At 44.8% G+C, this 26,942-nt stretch overlaps 1 protein-coding gene across 1 annotated transcript in view; it reads left to right on the top strand.

The window, feature by feature from the left end:
* LOC122809680 (zinc finger protein 850-like) overlaps positions 1-26,942 on the top strand; it is a 416,499-nt gene that overhangs the window by 80,550 nt on the left and 309,007 nt on the right. The gene's annotated exons all lie outside the window — the stretch shown is intronic.

Raw genomic sequence — 26,942 nt, 5'->3', positions numbered from 1 at the left:
AGATTTTGTTACTCCTTTCATGGAAAGGCAACTCCGGAAAACTTCAGACCTCACTCCACAAGGGCTACAGCCACTACTACAGCTTTCCTACGAGGAGTGGCTACCAAAGACATTTTAGAAGCTGCTACTTGGAGCTCCGTGCATACATTTGCCAAGCATTATAATCTACCTTTATACTCCAGATCCCGAGCAGGTTTTGCAACTGCTGTTTTGCAAGGGATCTTAACTACACCATAATCACCTTAGTGCCTCCTCCCCCAGTTTGGCTATGGTATTCTACCCATATGTTAGGACTGCAGATGCATCCTTGAAGGACATAGTACAGTTTTGTACCTACCATAAATGTAGATGTCCGAGAGGTATGCATCTGCAGTCAGGATTACCCACCCTCCTTCCCCTCTGTGGTACTCCTAGGGTATTTGCCCATCTTGTAGCTAGCTGGGGGAATCTATTATGGTGTATTTGTTTGTATATATGTACATACATGTTTATATTGTTTGCTCTCTACTATTTGGAATCTTTTGCATTTATCCAAATTTAGCCTTCCTAGAGGGCACCTGGCATCTGGGGCAAGAAACACTGAGGAAAATGGCGTCGGCTGATGCCTTTATACCCAATTTGACTGCAGCTATGACGTCGGGTGAAGTGCGACATCAGCCGAGGCCAGACCCAGACTTTGGAATCCGGCCGACCGAAGGGCTGCCTGAGGCAGGACAACCCATATGTTAGGACTGCAGATGCATACCTCTCGGACATCTACATTTATGGTAGGTACAAAACTGTACTTTAGAGGTAATGCGGATGTTAGGTGGTAGAGAGTTCCAGAGGCGAGCGAGGCTGAAGGAAAGGAGGTTTTTGCCTGGGGGATGAGCGGGTTTGTGCATTTCTAGTAGATTTTGATTATTAGACCTTAGCACTCTATTTGGTAGGTGCATTTTAAGGGCAGAAGCAAGGGAGGGACAGTTGGAGGGGTTTAGAATCAGCTTGTGGGCTAGAGTTAGTTGAGTGTAAGTAAGATAGTTGGGAAGTTCTAACCATTTTAGTTTATGGAGGGAGAGACAGTGGTGAGTGGAAGACCTATGAGCAGTGGCGAATTTAGCAATTTTATTATAGCATGAGGTGAGCTGTTTTTTTAATGAGGACTGAAGATTAGTAAGTAGTGGGGCACCATAGAGAAGGGAGGGGATAAGAAAGGAAGTAGCTAGAGTGATTTTAGTGGTGGATGTAAGGTAGGCATTTTGTCTATACAGCATGCCAATTTTTTGATGTGTTTTTTGATGTTTTTTTGTAGGTGGGAATTCAATTTTAGTTGGTTGTCGATCTGAACCCCGAGTAGTTTGGTGTCTGATACTATTTCGAGAGGTAAGTTATTTTGACTAGTAACTAAGAATGAGTTCATGTTGGGGGGAGTGAGTTTGGAGGGGCTAAATAACATTAATTTGGTCTTGGTGGCATTGAGAGCTAGATGATTGCTTAGCATCCATTGCTCTGTGGAAGAAAAGGCATCTTGAGTAAGTTTTTGTAGAGTGGGGATAGAAGAGGCAGAGCAGATGATAGTAGAATCATCAGCATATTGGATGATGCTAGAGAAAGGGATAGCTTTGTAGAAGTCATTAATAAAGATATTGAAGAGTAGAGGACCCAGTATGGAGCCTTGTGGAACTCCGGTAGGGGTACTTAGGAAGGAGGAAGTTGCTTTTTTCCACTTTACAGCTTGATTTCTGTTGGATAGATAGCTAGAGAACCAGTTCAAAGAGGAGGAGGATAGGTAGAGTTTGGAGAGTTTAGTTAAGAGCAGGCTGTGAGAGATAGTATCGAAAGCTTTTGAAAGATCAAGGAGTATGGTGGAAACGATTTGTCCTGAGTCACGGGCTTTATTGATGATTTCAAGGAAGGAGAGAAGGGCAGTCATGGAGCTATGATTAGGTCTGAAACCATGTTGTGTGGGGGTGATAAGATTGTTGTCTAGGAGATGAGGGAGGAGTTGGAGTTGTACACATTTTTCAAGGATTTTTGAAATGGGGGACAGGATGGCTATGGGGCGGAAATTAGTAATGCTGTTATTGTTACCACCTTTGTGTAATGGTATGATATATGCTTGTTTCCAGATTTGGGGAACTGAGCCTTCTTGTAGGGAGTGGTTAATTAAGATGCTGATGGGGTAGGCAAGGCTTTCAGCAGCAATGCCAAGAAAGTAGGAAGGGATATTATCAGGAGCATTGGTACATGGTTTCAATTTCTGAAGGAGTTTCTTAATGGTAGCAGTAGGAATGGGATTTAAAGTGAAGAGAGTGCAGTCAGGGGGTGTTGGATTTTGGGGTGGTATAGATGAGGATGGAATTTGTGTAGAAAGGGGTATAGTGGGATTAGTGGGTGTAGAATAGGGTGTGGATGTAGAGATAATGGGGGTGGGTGAAGGGGTGTTAGATGAAGGGGAGGAGATATAGAAAGAGGAGGTCAGTTTGGAAATAGAGTCAATAAAGAAGGAATTGAATTGGGCTAAATCTAGTTCTGGAGCATTTGGATCTGGGTTCGGAGTATCTGGCTTACTGGGGTGGAGGAGAGTGGAGATTCCTTTCCAGAATTTTTGAGGGTTGTTTTTGTTTTGGTTTTGGAGTGTAGAGTAATAGTTTTGTCGATCACAAGAGATGTGTTTCTTAACTTTATTGCGGAGCATTTTGTATTCGTTAAGGAGTGGGGTTGCCTTATGTTTTTGGTAGCGTGCCCATGCTTTGTCTCTTTGTCTCATGGTAGAAAGAGTAGTTTTAGATAGCCAAGGGGCTGATTTAGTTTTTATTCTCTTAGTCCGTAGGGGAGCTTGGGAGTCAAGTACTTTTAAGAATGTTGAATTAAAGTATGAGACAGCATTGTCTAGAGGTAGTGTTTTTAGACAAGTCCAATTTACTGCTTTTAGTGAGTTTGAAAAGGTTGTTGGGTTGAACTTTTTTTGGTCACGGATTGTAATGATGTTGTGGGTCCGCTGAAGGATAGTGGGAAGTCGGTGGGTAAAGGTGGGTAGATGGTCACCTAGTGGGTCGCGAAGGATGCCACTGTTGGTGAAATAGTGAGGATGAGAGACTAGAATCCAATCCAATATGCTCCCATTAGAGGGGGTTTTGGCTGGGTGAGTGGGCAAGTTGATTAGTTGTGAGAAATTGTAGAGGTTGATATTAGTGGTGTTGCAGGAGCCTGGATAAGGGCCCAGTTAATGTTTACATCTCCAAGGATTATGGTTTCATTACTAATGTTACTGGATAGCCAAGAGAGTATAAGTTCAAGTGTAGAGATATTATCCCCTGGTGGGATATAGAGGGAAGCTATATATATGTGTTTGTGATTATTGATTTGTAGTCGAGTAACGAGAAGTTCAGCGTTGTTAAAATGTGGGATAGGTTTGTTGTAGGGTGAAACTACTAGGGAGGAGGAATATATAAGAGCTACTCCTCCGCCTTTTTTGAGAGGTCTATCCTTTCTTATGATGGAGTAGTTAGGGGGAATTATTTCAGAGTCCTTAATATGAGGTTTTAACCAGGTTTCAGAAATAGTCAAGATGTCAGGTTTATTGTGTATAAGCCAAGCATGAAGGTTTGGGACTTTATTAACGATACTTTGTGGATTTAAGGAAGTGAATAATAAGGATTTAGTAGTGGTGGATATAGTGGCAGGGCCTGGGTTGGGATGGATGTCACCTGATAAGAGAGTACCAGTCAGGGGCGGTATATAATAGTTTAGGTGGATAGATAGCAAGGTTGTGAGATTGGGGTTTAATGTGAAATAGAGGGTTTTGCTAGTAGTTATGGGAATGGAGATTGTGTGATGGGAGATAAGTTTGTATCGATAAAGAAGGAGGTTGTCTGAGGGGTATAAATAGGGGGAAATAAGTGAGTATGATTGTAACTGAGGTGAGTTGTGATGGTTAGTTATGTGAATGGATTGGAAGGTGAAGGAAGTAGTGGGCTGGGAGAGATGGTGGAGATAGGATAAGGAGAAGAGAAGTAGTAGTGAAAGGGAGATGAAGGAGTATTTAGAGAGCATGATATAGAAGAGTAACAGTAGAGCAGTAATAGAAATGGTGTAGTTTGGTATATAGGAGATAGTTATGTATAGAGGAAGTTAATATTATCTTAGCAGTAAGGAGAGTAGTATTAGTTATAGAGGGGTGTGGTCAAGAAGAGAGAATGGAGTAGGATTTGTTAATAAGTTGTAAGTGGGGAGTAGAGTGACAGTTGGTTTTGGCGGGAAAAAGGGAAGGTGTGGTAGGAGGTATGATTACTGATTGGGGTAGAATGGAAGTGGGAGTGGTGTTGGAGGGATAAATGTAGATGTGCTGGGGGCGGGTGGAATTTGGGGGCAGGGTAGGGGAGCGGAGTGAGCCCGCAGGGCGAACGGAGCGGGAAGATCCAGACAGGATGGAGAGGCTTGAGAGACAATCAGTTGAATGTAGTTTGCAGAGGGGTGAGTATGCAGAAGGGTGCGTAGAGGGGACCTGGATACTTGTGAAGAGTTGTTATGAGAGTTTAGGAGCGGGAGTGAGAAAAGGAATGATTAGAAGTTTAGAGAGACTCAGAGTATAAGAGCGATAGGGTGGCAAGAAGAACTGTTATAGCTTAGTGAGAATAATTAGGCGAGTAAAATAAAGTCTATTCAGTCAAGGGAGGATGCCACCTAGTAGACAAAAGCAGAATGCACCTTAATCCACTAGGAATTTCCTGGGACAAGTTGGACTGAAGGAAGAAGGGAGGTAGAGTGAATGGAAGAACAGAGAAGCTGGGAAACAGGGGGTTAGGCTGCTGGCTATCCTGGCAGGGAGTGCGTTAAAGCTGTGGCTGGAACCGTGGGTCCGTCGGCACCGATACCTCCTCTTTCGGTTCCATCATCGGCTCCGATCTCTTCCATGGTGCCGTCCTTGGAGGGATCTTGGCGCCGGAACTCCCTCATTGGCTCCAAGGGGGCGAGTGCATCGGACCCTTGTCCGACCCCGTTCTCCCTCTCGGAGCTTCGGCGCAGGTGAGTTCGGCTCCTACATCGGCTTCGGAGCCGTCTCTCTCGGTGCCGGGAAGGATTCCGGTCTCTTCGGAGCTGGAGCCTTCTCCGGTATCAGGAAGGGATGCCTTCAAGGTCATGAGGAGTGTGCTGGCATCTGAGTCAGCCTCATAGTCAGCCCCATCGGCTCCTCTCCCCATGGTGCCTGCTCCTGCCTCTGCCCCTCCTCCAGACCCCAAGCGTGGGGAACAAGTGCTCGAGGGCACCCCATGGGCACCCCATTGGGTGTATCTTCCTCTTCCGAGGCCTCCCCCGTTCATTCAGAGGAGCCCCCTCAAAAGAGGAAATGCAAGAGGAAGCATGTAGACTCACCTGAGTCTGTCACTTCAGATACTGACTTGGAGGAGTCGGAAGGGTCCCCGAGATCCCCCTCTGAGGACGTCTCCTTCTCAGACATCCTTGAAATCCTTAGGCAGAGGGGGAACTGGACTACCCTTAACCCTTCCGAGGATGAGTCGGTATTCCTGGACGCATTTGGTTCCCGACCCTCCACCTCCTGGGTGTCTCCGCCTTTCGATCCACTGATGTCGGTGGTGGCTCGAAAGGCGTGGTCAGCTCCGGACACGATGGAACCAACTCCCCGCAGGCCCACAAAATTCATCAGTGCCTCTCAGGACAAGCGATTTCTGACCAAGGGTGTTCCCGTTGATGCCATGGTGGTAGCAGCGGCCACTAAAAAGTAGTTGGCTGAAACTTCTTCGTCTCTCCATCCCCCTAACAAGGAGTCTAGGACGATGGACAGATATGGGAAGCGGATGTTTTCCTCAACGACCTTTTCCATGAGGTCTCTGAAATATTTGTGCCATTTTACCCGCCTTCAAAGGGATCTCCTTAAAGAGTTAGGAGATACCCTTCAAGATCCATCAGCTGCGGGGGCTCAGGCTAAGATTGCCTCCCAGCTGGCGACTCTAAATTCTGTAGTAAACTCCTCCATGCGACTCATCTCTTATGCAGCCTATGGAGCGAGTAGGGCCGCAGGCAAAGGTGTGGCTTTGAGGAGACACGCTTGGATGCGGCTATGCAACTTTGCGGAACCCTTCAGGGCGTCTTTCACCAACACCCCCTTTGATGGTTCTGCTCTGTTTGGACCACAGGTGAAGGATACCCTTACCAGGTGTGAGCAGGAAGGCAAGACTTTCTCTGCCGTTGGAGTCCATTTTTCCACTTCTTCAAGACCATATCCCAAGGGTCAGAAGAGTGGGAAAATGTGGTTCCGGAAGTCCCAGGGAGCCGTGCCTGACACACGTGGAGAGTTCCCCTCCAGTGGCAGAGGAGGGAACAACAATAGACGTCGCCCTAGGGGCAGAGGGGGTCCGCAAAATCAGGGCCAAAGAGAATCCTTCTCTGACAAGCCCTTCCAGCATCCCTGAAGTGCTGCCCGACTGTCCACCTTCGGAGGCAGTCGGGGGAAGATTATCGCTGTACCCAAAAGCCTGGCAAAGTATAACACAAGACAAATAGGTACTTTCTATAATATCCGAAGGCTACAAAATCCCCTTCTTTTGCACTCCACTCCTTTCCAACAAGTTCCTTCCAGATGTTCCTCCACCCAATCTAAGGGATCAGGCAGTTCAAGAAATTTCAAAACTGCTAAGGAAAAGAGCCATCCAATCAGTCCCAGCAGACCAACAAGGATCCGGAATTTACTCAAGGTTCTTTTTGGTACCAAAAAAGACAGAGGACTGGAGACCCATTCTGGATCTCAGCAGACTAAACAGGTCTGTGCAAAGAACGAAGTTCTGGATGGTCACGCTACAGTCCATTTTACCCTTTCTGGGTCAGGACAATTGGATGTGCTCCATAGATCTTCAGGATGCTTGCTACCATTATCAAAATGCACAGACGCTCCAGAAGATTCCTCCGCTTCCAGCTGGGAGCCCAGTCATTATCAGTTCAGAGCTCTGCCCATTGGTCTCACTACAGCCCCCAGGGTGTTCACCAAATGTTTGGCAATAGTCACCGCTCACTTGAGACGGCAAGGATTCCAGGTGTTTCCATATTTAGACGACTGGCTTCTTACCGCAACCACCAGGCATCACCTGCTGCAAGCCAGAGACTACACCATCCGAACGTGCTCCACTCTAGGCATCACAATAAATTTCGAAAAGTCTGCATTGTTGCCTTGTCAATCTATTACCTTTATAGGTGCAAACTTAAACACAAAGGACATGTCAGCCACTCTCCCAGTAGACAGAGTGTTAACCATTTGACAGAATGTCCAGGTCTTATTAGGATGCAAAAGGATTCAGGCCAGATTTGGCCTAAAAACGTTGGGTCTCATGGCAGCGGCTATAATACTAGTCCCTCTTGCACGTTTTCACATGAGGATTCTTCAGTGGATGCTGTTCACGCAATGGTCCTTCCAGCAACTCCCATTGTCTCACATGATATTGATCACTCAGTCATGCAAAAACCAACTTGTTTGGTGGATGGTTTCCCCATCATTACACCAGGGCAGACCATTTGTTCTTCCTCCTCCAGTAGCTACGTTGACCACGGACGCCTCCCTGATCGGGTGGGTGGGGGGGCATTTTCAGGGCAGAACAGTCCAAGGCACCTGGCAGCCTCACGAGTACCATCTGCATATCAATGTCTTGGAGATGAGAGCCGTGCTTTTAGCGTTGCAAGCTCTTCAGGACTCTCTTCCCACCGGGACTATTGCAATTCAGACAGACAATATGTCAGTGGTATGGTACCTCAACAAGCAGGGCGGAACCAAGTCATATCCCTTATGTCAAGAAGCACTCAGACTTTGGCAGTGGGCGATCTCTTCCCAATGGTTTCTGATAGCAGCGAACATCCCTGGGAAGTCCAACGTTATAGCGGACAGGCTGAGCAGAGCAATTCTCATGCCTCATGAGTGGTCTCTCAATAAGACTGTGGCGGACAAAATCTTCCGCAAATGGGGTCAGCCTTGTTGCGATCTTTTTGCCACCCCCTTCAACAGTAAGTGCGACAAGTTCCTCTCTCTCCTCCCTCTTCCCGGACACTTCCCCAGAGATGCTCTCGTTCACGATTGGCCTCAGGGACTTCTTTATGCATTCCCTCCATTTCCCAAACTAATTCAGAAGGCTACTACATTGGGATGCAAAATGATCCTCATTACCCCTTACTGGCCACGACAAATTTGGTTCCCTTTCCTGCATCTTCACCTTCTGGAGCAGCCCTGGACCCTGGACCCAATTCCAGACCTCCTGATCCATCATTCGGGCAGGCTGCACCAATCTCTTCATTCTCTCCAGCTCACAGCTTGGTTTCTCCACTTCCGACATTAGCCAGGCTTCCTAACATTTCCCATTCGGTGCGTGAAATCATCTTGTCCTCGCATAAGTCCACCACTAGAAAAACTTATGCTAGTAAGTGGAAACGTTTTTCCTTATGGGCAGAGACCAAGAACATAGACCCTTTTTCAGCCCCTGTGCACTCTTAGAATTTCTAGCAGAACTTTTTTGAACTGGATCCTCTTCTGCCACGATTAGAGTTCAGCTAGCTGCAATTTCAAATTTTCATACAGGCCTATCTGATTCGAGCATCATGTCCCATAAGCTTTGTAAAGCCTTTCTTAAAGGGACCACTCTACTCAGGCCCCAATAAGAGATCCCCCGCCTCCGTGGGATCTAAATTTGATTTTAGCTTCCCTAATACTACCTCCCTTTGAACCGGCAGCTTCTTGCTCCTTGAAGTTTCTTTCTTGGAAAACCCTTCTTCTGGTTGCAGTTACGTCGGCTAGAAGAGTTTCTGAACTTCAGGCTCTTTGTGTTCGTCCTTCTTACTTAGTTTTTCACAAAGATAGAGTTTCTCTTCGGACTAACCCTTCCTTTCTTCCAAAGGTTACTTCTGATTATAATTTGAATCAGTCCATTGAACTACCTGTGTTCTTTCCAAATTATTCCAACAAGGCAGAATACAAGTTACATCAGTTGAACGTTCATAGACAATTATGCTTTTACCTGCATAGAACCAAGCAAACAAGAAAATCAGACCAGTTGTTCCTGTCCTACGCTGAGGGAAAACAAGGCTTACCTGTGCCAAAAGTCACCTTATCTAGATGGTTGACTTCTACTATTACTTTTATTTATCAGTTAAGAAAAAAAGAGCTCCCTGCTAAACCCTAAGGTCACTCCACCAGAGCTTTAGCTACTTCTGTGGCTTTTCAAGCCAGATTACCAATGGAAACTATTTGTGCGGCAGCTACATGGGCTAATCCACATACCTTCATTTCGCATTATAAACTGGATGTGGCCTCCAGAAGCAGAGCTGATTTTGGTTCCACTGTTCTGAAGAGTCTGTTCTGATGAGCCACCCAGGATTGAGGTGCTAGGGACGCTGTCCCAACCAGCAAGAATGAAGGCGAGATAGACAACTTAACATTAAGAAGTTATGTACCTACCATAACGTTCCATGTTAGTTGTCTTCTTCTCGCCTTCTTTCTTGCTTCCCACCCTCCATCCCCCTATCCTAGTAGACAGAGAAGAGTTTCTTATGTTTTTTTTTGTTTGTTTGTTTTTTTATCACTGGCTGAGTCTTCTCTGGCTTCCACTTCCCACTATCAGTCTCTCCAGTAGGTTCAGGTTTCCTACTACGTTTTACTGGGTTATTATTATTATGTCTGGTAGTTAGGTTTACCAAACGAGATCTGGGTATCTAGCGCCAGGCATCATGGGATATAGGGGGGCCTCGAGCCAGTAAGCAGCTCTTGAGCTTTTGAAGATGGCCGAGTCAGAGCCAAGGATCGGCTCCGAACCCAACCAGCAAGAAAGAAGGCGAGAAGAAGACAACTAACATGGAATGTTATGGTCGGTACATAACTTCTTATTCCCAAGGATACAGATTCCACTTCCACATGCTACTAACCCCAAATGGTTAGCCAGACCTACCCCCAAATCAATGGGCGGAGGCCCAACAGTAGGTTCTCTCTTCTCAGTATCAGGGCTATTCAGCCTGTTCCAATAGAACAAAGGGGACAAGGTTTTTATTCAAGACTTTTTCTGGTACCCAGAAAAGACAACTCCTGGCATCCTATTCTGGACCTCTCTATTCTCAACACCTTTCTGGTGGTTCCAAAATTCAAAATGCTAACTCTTCAACATCTTCTTCTTATGCTAGCCTGGATGGCTGGCAACCCTAGACTTAAAGGAAGCTTATCAGCACATCCCAATAAGAGGATCCTGCAGACAATACTTACGTTTCACGGCGGGCTCCATGCACTTTCAGTTCTCTGCACTTCCCTTTGGCTTATCTACTGCGCCCAGGGTGTTCACAAAGTGTCTAGCTCCAACCATTGCATTTTGCAGACAGAGAAATATTCAAATTTACCCATACTTGGACGATTGTCTGATTCAAGCAGAACGCCAGGGCTTGATATTACAACACCTGGCATTCGTAAAGAAATTTCTAACCTCACTGGGGTACTATCAACTAAAAGAAATCTCACCTAGTACCCTGCCAACAGATTGTATTCTTGGGAGCAAGCTTGAACACAACTTCCCAGATGGCATTCCTCACTCCGGTGAAACAAGTTTATTTGACAACCGACTTCAAACTATTGGCCACAGAACCCCAGCTATCTGCAAGGAAAATACTGCAAGCTCTGGGGTTCATGGCCTCTTGCATTCTACTAATTTTGTATGCAAGACTGCATATGAGGAAACTCCAGTGGTATCTAAAAAGTCTATGGTGTCAACATTCTCAGGACCTGGAAACAATGATTTCTATCATTCCTTGTATAAAGACAGAGTTCCTCTGGTGGGCAGAGGCCTGCTACCTCAACAAGGGACTCCCTTTCACTCTACCCCCTGCCGCCCAAACCCCAACAACAGACGCATCAGACTATGCATGGGGGGCTCACATGGCAGGGCAGTGCATTCAGGGCAAATGGAACCCGAGACAGATGCACCTGCATATTAATCAAAAAGAAATGTTAGCTATACAGAATGCTCTGACAGCCTTCAAAGACTATATTCTTCCAGGACAACTATTGGTAAAGACAGACAACACACCCACTTGTACCCTCTCTGCAGACTAGCCATGGCTCTGTGGGACACAGCCTTGAGCTACCAAGTACACCTACAAGCAAAATTCCTGCCAGGCAAACTAAATTCACTGGCAGACGACTTAAGTAGAAATCTCATGGACCCACACGAATAGAAACTAGAACCCAAAATATTCAACCTCTTGAGGAAGAAATGGGGGACTCCAGAGGTAGACCTTTTTGCCTCCCCTCAGAACTACCAATTGAACAAATTCTGCACAAGAACTCCCCACAGTCAAACTTGGAAAGTGGATTCTCTGTCCTTTACCTGTGAAAGCCTCTTGGTTTATGCCTTTCCCCCTCTACCTCTCCTCTCAAAGATTCTACTAAAGATCAAACAGGACAAGCCAAGGACAATACTGATTGCACCAGACTGGCCACGCCAGCACTGGTACCCCCTCTTGCGCAGTATGACACTGCTACAACCATGGCACCTGCCTCAAACCCCTTCCCTGCTTTCCCAGCAGGTGGGCCAGATTCTGCACCCTCAGCTTCAAACCCTGAACCTTGCAGCCTGGCTAATTCCTTGAGCTCTCCTCTAGAATCCGTCAGTAAGCAGATACTGGATGTCATTCTGGAGACAAGGAGGCCTAGTACTAGCAAATCCTATGCTGAAAAATGGAAAATATACTGTTCCTAGAGCCAGGCTCAGGGGATGGGCACAACGGTGCCCAGCTTACCTCATATTCTACAATACTTAACAGAAATGCTCCACAAGGGCCTATCCTTATCATCAATTAAAATTCATGCCTCTGCCATTTCAGCACATTATAATACTGAGCCACCCCTCTTCTCACCCCTTGCTAAAGCAATTCCTTAGAGGGGCCAAAAATTTAAGACCCCCCCGGAGAGCTCCCACCCCAGCCTGGGACCTTAACTTTGTATTGGAAAAGCCCCCCCCCCCCCTTTGAGCCAGCTGCTGCAGGAGAGTTGAAATTCCTTTCTTGGAAAACAGCCTTCCTTCTAGCCATAACTTCAGCAAGAAGAGTGTCTGAATTACAGGCCCTCATGGCAGTGGAACCCTTCATTATCTTCCATGCGGACAGGGTTTCCCTCAGGACTAATCCTTCCTTTATGCCCAAGGTGGTGTCTACTGTGGCCATAAGTCAGTCCATTCATTTGCCTACTTTTTTCCCTAATCCACAAAACAAAGGGGAACGAATACTGCAATCTCTGGACGTGCACAGACAACTTAGATTCTGTTTGGACAGGACTAAGCCTATCAGAAAATCTGAACCGCTGCTAGTTAGCTTTGCTGCAGGGGCAGAGGGTGGAGGCCATTTCAAAGCAAACCATTTCCAAATGGATAGCCAATTGCATTATTTCTGCTACAAGTACCATGGAAAACCTACCCCACAGGGAGGGGATAAGATCACATTCCACCAGGGCTGCATCTACCTCTGCGGCATTTCTCAGAGGAGTCCCTACCAGTTACATCCTAGAAGCTGCTACCTGGAGCTCTGTACATACCTTCATCAAGCATTACCACTTGCCTATCTTTTCTAAATCCAGAGCTGGATTTGTCACTGCAGTCTTGCAGGGATTAATAGCTGGCCCTAATGCTCTTTAACTTCCTCCTCCCTGCCTTAGCTTTGGGAATCAACCGAAATGTGATAACTGCAACAGTGAAACATGAAGAACATAGTACAGTTGTGTACATTTACCATAAATGTAGATGTTCGAGTGTATTCACTATAGCAGTCTTGGTTACCCTCACTCCATCCCCCTGACTTCTCTTGGCTCTACCTCTCCTTCTTGCTGGTATATTTATTTTTTCTTGTGTATTTACTTTTTGATGGGGATTTACCATACCATTTAATTGCTTCCTATTGTGGGGGCACCTGACATCTGGGGCAAGAAAAACTGATGTAATGGTGTCGGCTGCATGTTTTATACCCTTGATGACCTGACGTCAAGGAAGAAGTGGCAGTATCTGACACAGAAATCCCAAGACTCTGGTATTCAGGCCGGCTGAGGGCTACCTGCAGGCAGATAATCCAAATGTGATGACTGCAACAGTGAATACACTTGAACATCTACATTTATGGTAAGTGTACACAACTGTCCTTTCTTGTACACAGACTTGAAGTCTAGAAGGACAAGAGTGATATTTGTTAACAATAGGTTATGAAACTAGAATATGATTTTTACAATTGATTTTTTTTTACATGCAAAGTGTATATTTATATACTTATATATATTTTTTGATTGCCAAATCCAAATGAACTAAGGTTGATATATTTCCAGCCATGTAGTATATTGATGTTCTTCATTCCACATTGCTGCAGTCCTAACTATTGGGTAGTCCGCTGTCCAGTCGGCCCGAATACCAAAGTATATGGCTGACGTCGGTCAAGGCGCATTAGACTGACGTCAGTACGTCAGGGTACTAATGCGCATGACCGACGCCATATCTTCAGTCTTTTTTGCCGCATGGTCCGATGCAGAAGCAGTTCTTGCGAGTGCAGGTTGGCGTTCTGAAATATTTCCGAAGTCGGAGTTTCAGACCGAATCAAAGTTGGCTAAGTACCCGTTGAGCATTTTGGTTTTTCTTGCCTCAGTATTTAACCGGATGTCAGAAAAAGTGAATAACTGTATTTCTTGTGGGAAACAGATACCTCATAGGGATTACCATACTCTGTGTATACCTTGTTTAGTGCCTGAGCACGACGTTGTTGGTTGCCGCTCTTGTGCTAGATTTAATAAACGCACTATTAAGAGAAGGTTAGACTGTGCCAGGTTAGTGTTTGGGAAGCGTTGCAATTATAAAATGCCATCGGATGTTCCGAAGCCCGCTTCATCCAAAAAGCGCAAGGACAAAACAGCGAAGCCTAGGGTTGATGAACCGGCAGTCCCGGACGCCGGTTCTTTGGAAGGCTCAGTGGAGCCAGAGGTTTTGCCAGGAGTTTCTTTGGAGTCTCAGGCAGAGACTTTACTGTTACAGGATGTGCCTTCTCAGGAGATAGGCCAGGCTGAGGGGGCTTCTCAGGTAACTGTTCCTCCCTCTCTTCCTAAGGTAGTTAGAGCCTCTCCTTCTGTTTCCAAAGCTTCTTTGAGAGGTAGGCCTAGTTTAGCTTCAGTGGGAGCTTCTCTTAGCACTTCAGGCTCTGTGCCTAAGAAACATATGCTTAAAATGGCAGAAGATTTGATTACTATGATTAGAGGTTCTATGCCCCCCCCTGATAAGAGGCCTAGGGTGGAACCTGAGTTTGATAGTTTTGAACAGTGTTCAGAGGCTTCTGAGTCTTCTGCGGAAGATTTGCAGGAGTTCCCTCCTTATTCTGATTCTGATGTGGATGATTCCACTCCTACAGCTTCTCCTCCTGAGGATTTCTCATTTTCAGAGACTCTGCATTCCATGAGGGAGCACTTTAAATGGGAAGGCCAGGATTACTCTGATTCCAGGAAAAGGCTTAGGGAATTCTTGTTTTTACCCCAGCATAGGCCCTTAGCTATACCTCCTGTGTTGAATGTCGTGGAAGATGTTTTTGCAGAGGCTTCCTTGAACCCTGATTCTTTGCCTCCTGCTCCTGTTAAACCTGATAGGTACTATAGGGTGCCTGAAGCTCATAAGTATCTCTTTTAGAGTCCTAGGGCAGACCCGGAAACTGTTTCTCAGGGACCTAAAGGTGTTAAGGCCTCTGTGGTTAAAAACCCTGTTCCCACTGATAAAGAGGCAAGGGCTTTGGATAGATGGGGAAAGAAAGTGTATACTTCTTCCACTTTAGCCATGAGGGCGTTGAATTGTCAGTTTCACATGCTAAAATATCAAAATTATCTCCTTTCACTACTGAAATCTAAGGTGGATGCTTTGGCGGAAGGTATTGAGTGTAAAGAGTTGTTGGATTTAGTTCATGTGTCTGAACAAGTGGGTAAGCATTCTTTGCAATGTGGTTTTGATGCTGTACAGGCCTCCTCGAGGGTGGCTGCCACTAGTTCTGTTCTTCGCAGGCATGCCTGGTTGAGGGATCAGAATTTAGCTGAGCATGTTAAGACAAGAATTTTGGATGCTCCTTTACAGTCTGATGTGTTGTTTGGTTCGCCTGTGGAAGCAGTTTTAAAGAAAATGGAGGACAAAGCTAAGTCTATGCAAACTGTTAAGGATTTTTTGCAGGTACAGCCACCGAAGTTTAGTAGAAATTGGCCTACTAAGGGATGGACATATCCTGTTTATGATTCCCAGTCTAGGGGTAGGTCTAGGCGTGGTAGGGGCAGAGCTCAAGGTTCTTTTAGGCCTAGGACAGGGAGTTCACCTGCTCCAACTTCTGGTGAGGGCAGGGGTCAGTCCTTTCGTAAACAGACCCAATGACCTGCCTTTTCGGCTGCCAGTAGATTCCCGTCTGGCAGCTCCTCTGGGAGGAAGACTGTCTCTTTTCAAAGAAAATTGGGATTTAATTACTCAAGACAGATGGGTGTTGGATATCATTCACCACGGTTACAGGTTTTATTTCCATACATTACCCACTTTCAAAGGCATGCCAGACGTTCCTCCTCCACAAAGGAAAGAGGCTCACAAGCAAATTTCTCTGTTGCTCCAAATAGGGGCCATTCAGCCAGTCCCTGTATCAGAAAGGGGCCTAGGATTTTATTCTCGCCTGTTCCTAGTACCAAAGAAGGGGAACACGTGGAGACCAATTTTGGATTTATCTATCCTCAACACTTATCTGGACATTCCCAAGTTCAAGATGTTGACGTTACAACAGCTTTTACCTCTGCTGGGCAAAGATCACTGGATGGTAACTTTAGATCTCAAGGAAGCTTACCTTCATGTGCCTATAAGAATAAGTTGCAGGAAGTATCTGCGTTTCGAGCTGGAAATTCTCATTATCAGTTCTCTGCATTGCCCTTTGGCTTATCTACTGCCCAGAGTATTCACAAAGGTTGTGGCGCCAGTGATAGCTTAGGTCAGGCTAAAAGGAATTCAAATCTATCCTTACTTGGACGACTGCCTGATTCTGGCTCAAGAAAAGGAAGAACTTCTACGGCATCTGGAATATGTTATAGCAGTGCTAAGATGCCTAGGGTATTCTGTGAACGAAATAAAGTCCAGTCTAGTACCCTCTCAAGACATGTGCTTTCTGGGTGTGAGACTGAATACAGCAGCCCAGATGGCCTTTTAACCCCGGACAAACAAAAGAGTCTATCCCTTTACTTCCATCAACTATCTCATCAGTCCGTGCTGACTGCAAGGACAGTCCTTCAAGCATTAGGGTTCATGGCATCTTGTATTCTGGTGCTTCCCAATGCCAAACTGCATATGAGGAAGCTGCAATGGTATCTCAAAATGTATGGACACAGCACTGCCAGGATTTGGACACTGTCATTCAAATAATACCTTGCCTTCAAAAGAATTTTTGTGGTGGGCTCAGGAATGTCACCTAAACAAGGGACTCTCTGTGACCCGGCCAGAGGCGAGTCAGATTTTAACGACAGATGCCTCGGACATTGCTTGGGAGCTCATCTGAATGGAAAGTGGATACAAGACAAGTGGCCTGCCAGACTACAGCATCTACATATCAACATGAAGGAGATGTTAGCAGTCCAGTTTGCATTAATGGCTTTCAAGGAGTTACTTCTTCCAGGGCAGGTGTTGATTCTAACAGACAACACAACTGTCATGTGGTACATCAACAAACAAGGGGAACGCATTCTTATCCTCTATGCAGGCAAGCAATGATTTTATGGGAGACTGCGCTCAGCTTGCAACTAACTCTTCAGGCAAGGTTTCTGCGGGAGCACAGAACTCCTTAGCAGATGTGTTAAGCAGACAAATCATGGATCCCCACAGTGGAAACTGGATCTTCATGTATTTCAGAAATTGACAGTGTCATGGGGAACTCCAGACATAGATCTGTTCGCTTCTCCACTAAACCACCAGCTGCCAAAGTTTTGCACAAAGGGGTTTCATCACACAGCTTGGAAAGTGGATGCTCTGTCTTTCAGTTGGAAAAATCTTCATGTGTATGCCTTTCCACCTCTGCCTCTTCTTCCAAAGGTGCTCTTAAAGGTCAGACAAGACAAGCCAAGGATGATTTTAATAGCTCCAGATTGGCCTCGGCAACACTGGTATCCACTACTAAGGAGTCTGGTAAGGAAGCCTCCATGGCCTTTACCTTTGATTCCACATCTGTTGTCTCAGAAGGACGGTCATCTCCTCAATGTCAAGCTTCACTCTCTTCATCTAACAGCCTGGCATATTCTATGTTGACACAGCAGGTCTCAACTTCCTCAACAAGTTTTAAATGTGATTATGGAAGCTAGAAGACCTAGTACAAGGAAAGTGTACGCAGAAAAATGGAAGAGATTTTTATTTTGGAGTACAGCAAAGAATTTAGAGATTTCGGAGCCTAATTTGAGTGTGGCTCTTCAATATCTTACTGAGTTATTGGACAAAGGTTTGTCCTTCTCTTCCATTAAGATTCATGCTGCAGCAATTTCAGCTCACTATGATTGTGACCCTCCATTGTTTTCGCATCCTTTGTTCAAGCAGTTTCTCAGAGGGGCAAAGAATATAAGACCCCCGCGTAGAGCTCCTACTCCTGCTTGGGATCTCAATTTTGTGTTGGAAAAACTTACTCTACAACCTTTTGAGCCTGCGGCTACTGCTGAATTGAAATACTTGTCTTGGAAGACTGCTTTTCTGTTGGCTATTACTTCTGCAAGAAGGGTGTCTGAGTTGCAGGCCCTTATGGCAGTAGAGCCCTTTTTGATTTTCCATAAGGACAGGGTATCATTACGTACTAATCCTTCCTTTATGCCTAAGGTGGTTTCTAGTGTGGCTTTAAACCAAACTATTCATTTGCCTACTTTTTATGCAGACCCCCAAAATAAAGGGGAAAAGATTTTGCACACTTTAGATGTACACAGGCAATTGCGTTATTATTTAAGCAGGACTAAGGATTTTAGACAGTCTCAGCAGTTGTTTGTTTCTTTTGCTTTGAGTTCGCAGGGCAAACCTGTGTCAAAACAAACTATTTCTAGGTGGATTGGGTTCTGCATTGCATTTTGTTATTCCCATCATGGCAAGGAGATTCCAGCTGGGATTAGGCCTCATTCCACTAGGGCTACTGCCACTTCTACAGCATTTCTAAGGGGGGTGGCAACTAAGGATATTTTGGAGGCAGCTACTTGGAGTTCAGTGCATACTTTCTCTAAGCATTATCACCTTCCTCTCTACTCTAAGCGTAGGGCTGTTTTTGCCACAGCTATTTTGCAAGGCATGTTGTCAGCTCCTGCTTCTTTATGATTTGCCAGCCTCCCTTACCTCTGCTTTGGGATTCTACCCAATAGTTAGGACTGCAGCAATGTGGAATGAAGAACATAGTACAGTTTTGTACCTACCATAAATGTAGATGTTCGAGGATCCACATTGCTGCAGTCCAATTTACCCTCCCTCCTTCCCCTCTGTGTTTAGGGGTGGTTGTGTAGGTGAGGTTATATGCTGATATTTTTGTATATATATTTGTGTATATATTGTACATATTTTTGGTGCAGGTATGTTGGGCCTTGTCTTTTTAGGGTCTTCTGACATCTGGGGCAAGAAAAGACTGAAGATATGGCGTCGGTCATGCGCATTAGTACCCTGACGTACTGACGTCAGTCTAATGCGCCTTGACCGACGTCAGCCATATACTTTGGTATTCGGGCCGACTGGACAGCGGACTACCCAATAGTTAGGACTGCAGCAATGTGGATCCTCGAACATCTACATTTATGGTAGGTACAAAACTGTACTTTTTAGATAAAATCACAGATTAATAATCTGCTTAATAATCTGGTAAATAAGAGGTACCACATCATTATAAATTTTATTTAAAGTACATAAGGGTTATATTATTATGACAGCTACTAAGTAGGGCAGGACCAGCTCAAATGTCACACTGATGGGGGAAGGGATGTGAATTTAACATGTGTACCAATAACACTTTGATGTTCTTCATCTCACATTGCTGCAGTCCTTACACTTGGGTAGTCCGCTGTCCTCGGTCGGCCCGAATGTCAAAGTATAAGGCTGACGTCGGTCAAGGCGCGTTTGACTGACATCAGGACGTCAGGGTACAAATGCGCATGACCGACGTCATATCCACAGTCTTTTTTGCCGCATGGTCCGATGCAGAAGCAGCGTTGCAAGTGCCGTTCGGCGTTCTGAAATTTTTCGAATTCGGAGTTTCAGACCGAGTCAAAGTTGGCTAAGTACCCGTTGGGAATATTTTAGTTTTTCTTGCCTCAGTGGTTTACCGGATGTCAGAAAAAGTGAATAACTGTATTTCTTGTGGGAAACAGATACCGCATAGAGATTATCATACTTTGTGTATTCCTTGTTTAGGGCCTGAGCACGACGTTGTTGGGTGTCGCTCTTGTGCTAGATTCAATAAGCGCACTATAAAGAGAAGGTTATATTGTGCCAGGTTAGTCTTCGGGAAGCGGTGCAATTATAAAATGCCGTCGATGCTCCGGCCGCTTCTTCAAGAAGCGCAAGGACAAAGCAGCTAAGCCTAGGCTAGAAGAACCGTCCGTGCGGACGCCGGTTCTTTAGAGGTGTCGGTGGAGCCGGTGGTTCCGCCGGAGGTTTCTTTGGAGTCCCAGGGAGAGACTTTGTTATTGCAGGATGTGGCCTCTCAGGAGGCAGGTCAGGCTGAAGGGGCTTCTCAGGTTACTGTACTCCCCTCCCTTCTCAGGGTGGTTAGGCCCTCTCCTTCTGTTTCCAAGGCTTCCCCAGAGGCAGGCCAGGTTTAGCTTCAGTTGGTGTCACCCTAGTTCTTCAGGAACTGTGCCCAAGAAGCATATGCTTAAAATGGCAGAAGATTTGATTACTTTGATTAGAGGTTCTTTGCCCCCTCCTGATAAGAGACCTAGGGTGGAACCTGAGCTAGGGAGTTTTGAACAGGCTTCGGATGTTTCAGAGTCTTCGGCTGAAGACTTGCAGGAGTATTCTCCTTATTCTGATTCTGATGTGGATGATTCTACTCCTTCTGCTTCTCCTCCTGAGGATTTTTCCTTTTCAGAGACTCTTCATTCCATGAGGGAGCATTTTAAGTGGGAAGGTCAGGACTTCTCTGATTCCAGGAAAAGGCTTAGGGAATTTTTGTTTTTACCCCAGCATAGGCCTTTGGCTATACCTCCTGTTCTGGATGTGGTGGAAGATGTTTTTGCAGAGGCTTCTCTTAATCCTGATTCTTTGCCTCCTGCTCCTGTTAAACCGGATAGGTATTACAGGGTGCCTGAAGCTCATAAGTATCTTTTTAAGAGTCCTAGGGCAGACCCAGAAACTGTTAGTCAGGAGCCTAAAGGTGTTAAGGCTTCTGTTGTCAAAAATCCGTTTCCTCCAGATAAAGAGGCCAGGGCTTTGGATAGATGGGGAAAGAAAGTTTATACTTCTTCCACCCTAGCTATGAGGGCTTTGAATTGCCAGTTTCACATGTTGAAATACCAAAACTATCTCCTTTCACAATTGAAGTCTAAGGTAGATGCTCTGGCGGAAGGTATTGAGTGTAAAGAGTTACAAGATTTAGTACATGTTTCTGAACAGGTGGGTAAGCATTCTTTGCAATGTGGTTTTGATGCTGTACAGGCCTCGTCTAGGGTGGCTGCCACTGGGTCAGTTCTTCGCAGGCACGCCTGGCTGAGGGATCAGAACTTATCTGACCATGTTAAGACAAGGATTTTAGATGCTCCTTTACAATCTGATGTGTTGTTTGGTTCTCCTGTTGAGGCAGTCTTAAAGAAAATGGAAGACAAGGCTAAGTCTATGCAGACTGTTAAAGATTTTTTGCAGGTTCAGCCTCCGAAGTTTAGTAGAAATTGGCCTACCAAGGGGTGGACGTATCCTTCTTATGATTCCCAGTCTAGGGGTAGGTCTAGACGTGGTAGGGGCAGAGCTCAGGGCTCTTTCAGTCCTAGAACAGGGAGTTCACCTGCACAGTCTTCGGGTGAGGGCAGGGGTCAGTCCTTTCGTAAACAGACCCAATGACTTACCTTTTCAGCTGCCAGAGCCTTCGCCTGGCAGCACCTTTGGGAGGAAGGTTGGCACTTTTCAAGGAAAATTGGAGCTTAATCACCCAAGACAGATGGGTTTTGGATATCATACACCACGGTTACAGGTTTTATTTCCATACCTTGCCTCCTTTCAAAGGCATGCCAGACGTTCCTCCTCAGCAAAGAATAGAGGCTCACAAACAAATTTCTCTGTTACTTCAAATAGGGGCCATACAGCCGGTCCCTCTGCCAGAAGTGGGCCTAGGATTTTATTCTCGCCTGTTCCTAGTACCAAAGAAAGGGAACACGTGGAGACCAATTTTGGATTTATCTACCCTCAACACTTATCTGGACATTCCCAAGTTCAAAATGTTGACGTTACAACAGCTTTTACCTCTGCTGGGCAAAGATCATTGGATGGTAACTTTGGATCTCAAGGAGGCTTACCTTCATGTTCCTATCAGACTGAGTTGCAGGAAGTATCTGCGTTTTCGGGCTGGGACTTCTCATTATCAGTTCTCTGCATTGCCCTTTGGCTTATCTACTGCGCCCAGAGTGTTCACGAAAGTTCTGGCTCCAGTGATAGCTTTCCTCAGACTAAAAGGAATACAGATCTATCCTTATTTGGACGATTGCCTGATTCTGGCTCAAGGAAGGGACGAGCTTCTTCATCATTTGGAATATGTGATAGCAGTGCTAAGATGCCTGGGGTATTCTGTGAACGAAATAAAGTCCAGTCTAGTACCCTCTCAGGACATGTGCTTTCTGGGTGTAAGACTGAATACAGCATCCCAGATGGCCTTTTTGACCCCGGACAAACAAAAGAATCTTTCCCTTTACTTTCATCAATTGTCTCATCAGTCCAGGCTGACTGCAAGGACAGTCCTTCAAGCCTTGGGGTTCATGGCATCTTGTATTCTGGTGCTTCCCAATGCCAAACTGCATATGAGGAAGTTACAATGGTATCTCAAAAATGTATGGACACAGCACTGCCAGGATCTGGACACTGTCATTCAAATAATACCTTGCATTCAAAAGGAATTGTTGTGGTGGGCTCAAGAATGTCACCTAAACAAGGGACTCTCTGTGACCCGGCCAGAGGCGAGTCAGATTCTAACGACAGATGCCTCAGAAAAAGCTTGGGGAGCTCATCTGAATGGAAAGTGGATACAAGACAAGTGGCCTGCCAGACTACAACATCTACATATCAACCTGAAGGAGATGTTAGCAGTCCAGTTTGCATTAATAGCTTTCAAGGATTTACTTCTTCCAGGGCAGGTGTTGATTCTAACAGACAACACAACTGTCATGTGGTACATCAACAAGCAAGGGGGAACACATTCTTATCCTCTATGCAGGCAAGCAATGATTTTGTGGGAGACTGCTCTCAGTTTACAGCTAAATCTTCAGGCAAGGTTTCTGCCGGAGCACAGAATTCCTTAGCAGATGTGTTGAGCAGGCGAATTATGGATCCCCACAGTGGAAATTGGATCCTCATGTATTTCAGAAATTGACAGTGTCATGGGGAACTCCAGACATAGATCTGTTCGCTTCTCCACTAAACCACCAGCTGCCAAAGTTTTGCGAAAAGGTTTCATCCCACAGCTTGGAAAGTGGATGCTCTTTCTTTCAATTGGAGCAATCTTCATGTGTATGCCTTTCCACCTCTGCCTCTCCTCCCAAAGGTACTACTAAAGGCCAGACAGGACAAGCCAAGGATGATTTTGATAGCTCCAGATTGGCCTCGACAGCATTGGTACCCATTACTGAGAAGCCTGGTATGGGAGCCTCCATGGCCTTTGCCTTCGATTCCACACCTGTTGTCTCAGGAGGACAGTCATTTGCTCAATGTCAAGCTTCACTCTCTTCACCTAACAGCCTGGCATATTCTGTTTTGAACCATAGTGGGTCTCAACTTCCACAGCAAGTTTTGAATGTTATTTTGGAAGCTAGAAGGCCTAGTACAAGGAAAGTGTACGCAGATAAATGGAAGAGATTTTTATTTTGGAGTGCAGCAAAGGATTTTGATGTTTCTGAGCCTAATTTAAGTGTGGCTCTTCAATATCTTACTGAGTTACTGGACAAAGGTTTGTCCTTCTCTTCTATTAAGGTTCATGCTGCAGCAATTTCGGCTCACTATGATTGTGACCCACCTTTGTTTTCTCATCCTTTGTTCAAGCAATTTCTTAGAGGGGCAAAGAATATAAGACCCCCACGTAGAGCTCCTACTCCTGCTTGGGATCTCAATTTTGTGTTGGAGAAACTTACTCTACAACCTTTTGAGCCTGCAGCTACTACCGAGTTGAAATATTTATCATGGAAGACTGTTTTGTTGGCCATTACCTCTGCAAGAAGGGTTTCTGAGTTGCAGGCCCTTATGGCGGTTGAGCCTTTCTTAATTTTCCATAAGGATAGGGTATCTTCACGTACTAATCCTTCCTTTATGCCTAAAGTGGTTTCTAGTATGGCTTTAACCCAAACTATTCATTTGCCTACTTTTATGCAAACCCCCAAAATAAAGGGGAAAAGATTTTGCACACTTTAGATGTACACAGGCAGTTGCGATATTATTTGGACAGAACTAAAGGGTTCAGGCAGTCTCAGCAGTTATTTGTTTCTTTTGCTTTGAGTTCTCAGGGCAAGCCTGTGTCAAAACAAACTATTTCTAAGTGGATTGGGTTTTGCATTGCTTTCTGTTATTCCCTTCATGGCAAGGAGATTCCAGCTGGGATTAGGCCTCATTCCACTAGGGCTACTGCCACTTGACAGCTTTTTAAGGGGTGGCAACTAAAGATATTTTGGAGGCAGCTACTTGGAGTTCAGTGCATACTTTCTCTAGGCATTATCACCTTCCACTTTATTCTAAATCTAGGGCTGGTTTTGCCACTGCTATTTTGCAGGGCATTTTGGCAGCTCCTGCTTCCTTATAGTTTTGCCATCCTCCCTTACCTCTGCTTTGGGATTCTACCCAAGTGTAAGGACTGCAGCAATGTGAGATGAAGAACATAGTACAGTTTTGTACCTACCATAAATGTAGATGTTCAAGATCCACATTGCTGCAGTCCAATTTACCCTCCCTCCTTCCCCTCTGTAGTTAGAGGCGGTTGTGTGGGTTGGGTTGTCAATATGGTGTATATTGTATATATTGTACATATTTTTAGTGCAAGGGTGGTTGGTTGGTTGTTTGCTGTCTTTTGGTTTTGACCTTTCTTTTTAGGGTCTTCTGACATCTGGGGCAAGAAAAGACTGAGGATATGACGTCGGTCATGCGCATTTGTACCCTGACGTCCTGATGTCAGTCAAATGCGCCTTGACCGACGTCAGCCTTATACTTTGATATTCGGGCCGACCGAGGACAGCGGACTACCCAAGTGTAAGGACTGCAGCAATGTGGATCTTCGAACATCTACATTTATGGTAGGTACAAAACTGTACTTTTTACAGCACAATAAATCACTCCCTTGCCTGATAAAAAGTATATATATATTTAGAAACCTTGTGAGGAAACTGTTACTCTATTTTTGTTTTACTTGGATCGCTTGTCTGTGTACTTAATAAAGGATTTTTGACTGGAGACAGACTGCCTGCCTTGCTTGGATTACCTTTGAATACTTAGTAATTCTGTACAATTAATACTTAGTAATTCTGTACAATTATATATTTTTTATTATTTATTTATTTATTTTTTTACATAAGAAGAGTTTAACTTCGCTACTTTTACTAGTATTGTCTGATATGATTAATATAAAGTGATTAACTAGAGGTATATGGACTGAATATCTTCCACACAGAGAAGTTTCCTACACTGTTTTGTTTTTGGACCCACTATACTTTGTTTAGTGGTTTGTTTTGAGACTTTGAGGATACCACAGAGATTTCTTGTTTTTCTTTTTTGTCAATCTCCAAATACCCATACACTGTGTGCAAACCTGCAACAATAAGTCATATTTTCATCACTTGTGTTGAAGTAAAGTACCAGTGCTGGAAAGCACAGGAATAACACACATATACTTGCTCACACAGAATGTAACTGTTAAAAGCTGTATCTCCATTTTTCTGGTGTAGTGCCTTTGGTCAGCAGTGTCATCACTGACCCATTGGCTCTGATTGACTGGACTGACAACAATAAGGCTAATCTAAGCCCATAATTTGTCAGGACTGTGTACTCTTGTAACATCATTTATAGACTGTGACTTCCAAACAAGATGCAAATGTGGAGTAGCATAGAGGAGTGGGTGGTAGTGAGCTGTATGCTGTTTGCCATCTCTCTGAATTGTATTGCTAATTTAATTTCTGAGGCTAGCAGCGGTAGTATGCAAAGCATAAAAATGTCCTTTTCATGGAGCATTGTGCAGGTGACCCTCACAATGGCTGGTATGAATGCATGTGGGAACATGTCATTGTATTTAAGGCAGCTTTGCTGTAAAAAAAAAAAAAAAAAAAAGTGAAAAAATTTTTAGTCAAAAACGCTTTCAGCACCACTGCTGTGTGAGCTCGTAATAGGTACATTTGTTAAGGGGATGGGAGGGTTACCCCACACAGGGGATGCAGAGTGCTTCCCTCTGCAAAAAAAAATGCTGGAAGTATTTGATCAATTTTGCAGTCAGTGGAGCTACTTACTGTCTATTGACATGAATTCAGTGTAGGCACTGTGTATAGTGCAATTTTAAATTTCTCCTTCTGAGCAGGTTGTACATTATCCTTTCAAGAAGTTGCATGGTTCAGTAATGCTGTAGGCCCTCAGTTCATGTTTTGTTTAATCATTTTATGTGTAGTCACAGGGCAAACTCTGTAAGCATATGTGTCTGTTTCTCTGAGACCTGGGAGCAGCATCTGACTTTGTGTCATCTCACATCCAGCACATCTGGATAAAGGGTATATGGTGACTTAGCCTAGGCTTACAGGAAGCAACTGATTGCTGTAACGATTTTTGAGAGCTGAAAGAGCGACATACCTTCCTACTAGCATTTACAACATCATGTACTACCATGACAGCACAGTCTGTACTGCTGTGTATGTTTTGTGGCTTACGCATCCCCTGCCCTGTGGCACTGTGGGCACATAACTGCACTGCTTTTCATGTGTCAGTGTTTAAAAGCCCTCTTTCAGGATGTGTACTGTGCCCTGTAGCATGGTGGATGTACAGTTGCACTGCAGTGGTGTCTGTAGGTTGATAGACCCACCCCCGATGATGCCTCTTGTACCTTCTACATGTGTTTGGGAGGGGTGCAGCTTGCACTACTCTGTACCATAGAGGTAAGAGTATCCCAACTTTTCCTGAAAGAATCCTGTACATCCCAGAGCTTTGGGCTGTCATGGGTATTGTCCTTTGCCATGAATGTATTATGTGTGTTTTATAGGGTGGGTCGCCCTACTTTTGTTACACTTTAGTTTCCAAAACATCATCATCATCAGTTCAACTGGTAACATGCTTTCTGTAAAGCATACTGATTATTTCTGAACAGATGTATAGTTTTTTATCTTGAGAATTGTTCATCTTTCAATGTTAAGCGAGACATACTTTTTACTGACCTTGATATGCCATATGTAGGGCACATCTGAGCTAGCTCTGAGACATTCATAGCAGTATACATACATGAATACACACATACATGCATACACACACACACACACACACACACACACACACACACACACACACACACACACACACACACACACACACACACACACTATCTTGTTTAGATGTTCCTACTTTAACTTCCACGCAATTTGATTGCTTATATAATATATATTTTTTTATTATTTGAAAGTTTAAATATTAATCTGTTTGTTTCTTCCTTTGTGATTCTTGAGCTAAGAAGTTTGGGGGTGATTGCAATGGTTGTGTGGTTCTAACAGCAGCAAGCTGAAGTACATTTCTAGGCCATTT

This window comes from Protopterus annectens, chromosome 8.part0 (assembly GCF_019279795.1).
Source record: "Protopterus annectens isolate FY-2018-M chromosome 8.part0, PAN1.0, whole genome shotgun sequence".
NCBI classification, from domain to species: domain Eukaryota; kingdom Metazoa; phylum Chordata; order Ceratodontiformes; family Protopteridae; genus Protopterus; species Protopterus annectens.
The sequence above is the reverse complement of the archived record's forward strand: the minus strand, read 5'-3'. Positions and strand labels throughout refer to the sequence as shown.